This window comes from Penaeus monodon, chromosome 8 (assembly GCF_015228065.2).
Source record: "Penaeus monodon isolate SGIC_2016 chromosome 8, NSTDA_Pmon_1, whole genome shotgun sequence".
NCBI classification, from domain to species: Eukaryota; Metazoa; Arthropoda; class Malacostraca; order Decapoda; family Penaeidae; genus Penaeus; species Penaeus monodon.
Window position 1 is genome coordinate 1,568,081 of NC_051393.1, and position 2,500 is coordinate 1,570,580.

Sequence of the window (2,500 nt, forward strand, 5' to 3'; positions counted from 1 at the left end):
GGAGAGGAGGAGGGGGAAGATGGGAGGAATAGGGGGGAGGTGACGAAAGGAGGAATGAGGAGGAGAAAAGGGAAAGGAGGAGAGGATAAAAGGAAGAGGGAATGGAAGGGAGGAAAGAGGGAAAGGAGGAGAAGAAGTTAAGTTGAGTTTAAGAAAAGGAGAAAAACGCCTTTTTTTTTTTTTTTTTTTTTTTTTTTTTGCGAAGTGATGATAATAGTAGATGTAATATAGATAAACATTATGAAAGTAATAATTTTAGATATGCTACTGGTTAATTCTGATGATAATAAGAATACAGATGATAGAAGATAATGATAATGATAATGATGGGACTAAAGATAATGTAATGATGATACTAATGATAACATTATTAATAAGGATGATGCTACTACTACTACTACTACTGCTACTACTACTACTACTACTAATAATAATAATAATAATAATAATAATGATAATAATAATGATAATAATAACAATAATAAAAATAAGAGTAACAATAATAATGATAAAGATAAGGATAATGATAATGGCAACCATAATCATAATAACAAATACAATAAAGATAATGATACTGATAATTACATTAATAATGATAATCATAGCAATAGTAATAAAACATCAATAATAATAATGGCTATAATAATAATAATAATAATAATAATAATAATGATAATAATAATAATAATAATGATGATAATAATAATAATAATAATAATAATAATAATAATAATGATAATAATAATGATTGATAATAATAATAGTAATAATGATAATGTAGGCCGCGGTGGCCGAGTGGTTAGAGCGTCGAACTCAAGACTGTCACGACGGCAATCTGAGTTCGAGGGTTCGAGTCACCGGCCGGCGCGTTGTTCCCTTGGCCAAGGAACTTCACCTCGATTGCCTACCTAGCCACTAGGTGGGCAAGCCAGCCCAAGTCAGTGACGGTCCCAAACCCGGGTAAAGAGAGATGGTGACTCGATAAAAACACCGGGCGGAAGGCAACGGCAAACCACCGCTCTAAATTGCCAAGAAAATCATGGAAATCCATGATCGCCAACGTCCTGGTGGGACAGGGCACTTGAAAAAAATGATGATAATAATAATAATAATAATAATAATAATAATAATAATAATAATAAGACAATATTATTGATAAATAAAAATGGCGATAATAATGATAATAATAATGATAATAAAAAGGATAATGATTATTATTATCATTATTATCATGATAGTGATATTGATAATGTAATAATAATAATAATAATAATAATAATAATAATAATAATAATAATAATGATGATAATAATTATAATGATAACAGTAATAATCATATTGGTTATATCAATAAGAATAACATCATTAGTGATAGTTATTATATTGATATTATTATTATTATCATTATCATTATTGTTATTGTTGTCACTATAATAACAATAATAATAATAATAATAATAATAATAATAGTTATTATTATTTTTATTATTATTATCATTATCATTATTATTTATTAGTATTATTATCATTGTTGTTGCTGTTGTTATTAACATTACAATAATAACAAAAATAATAACAATGCTGATGATAATAATGATAGTAGCTATAACACTGATGTTGATTATAATAATAATAATAATGATAACAATAATAATGCTCAAAATAACGATACTAATGATGATAGTAATGGCAGTAATGATAGTATTTTTTCGACCCTTTTTCTAGTATAACAAATTATGACAGGCAGAATTTCCTTTGAAGTGACACTAACAGTATGTTAATGAGTAGAAAGAGCTTTAATCGAAAGAGACTTAATTAGTGCAATTTAGTAATTCCACTTTAATTAACCAGTGCAATATTATTTTTATAATGACTTCAGAATTGTTGATTTATATTGATAATTATTAGGAAAATTATATTTGTTTACGTTTTACTCCCTGATATGTGTTCCAGTTTCACGAGCTAGCTCTGTATTTTCTGTTTTAGACGTTTTTCATTATTTCCTCCTAAGGCATTCATATTGGCTCCGAAATCATATTCTGTCTAATAAATCCTCATGAAACTGCTTTGTTTTTTCTTTCTTTGTTTATTCCTTTGTTTATTTCTTATTTCTTTGTTATTTCTTACTTTTGGACTTTTAAAACTTCCAGAATTCTCTCTCTCTCTCTCTCTCTCTCTCTCTCTCTCTCTCTCTCTCTCTCTCTCTCTCTCTCTCTCTCTCTCTCTCTCTCTCTCTCTGTGTGTGTGTGTGTGTGTGTGTGTGTGTGTGTGTGTGTGTGTGTGTGTGTGTGTATGTGTGTGTGTGTGTCTGTGTGTGTGTGTTTGTGTGTGGAGTGTGTATGTGTGTGTGTGTCTCTGTGTGTGTGTGCGTGTGTATGTGTGTGTGTGTGTGTTTATATATATTATATATATATATATATATATATATATATATATATATATATATATATATATATGTATGTATGTATGTATGCATGTATGTATATATATATATATATAT

General features: G+C 28.2%; 1 protein-coding gene across 1 annotated transcript in view; it reads left to right on the top strand.

The window, feature by feature from the left end:
* The window catches only part of LOC119576469 (arrestin domain-containing protein 3-like), a 28,426-nt gene that overhangs the window by 18,674 nt on the left and 7,252 nt on the right, over positions 1–2,500 (top strand). The window lies entirely within an intron of this gene.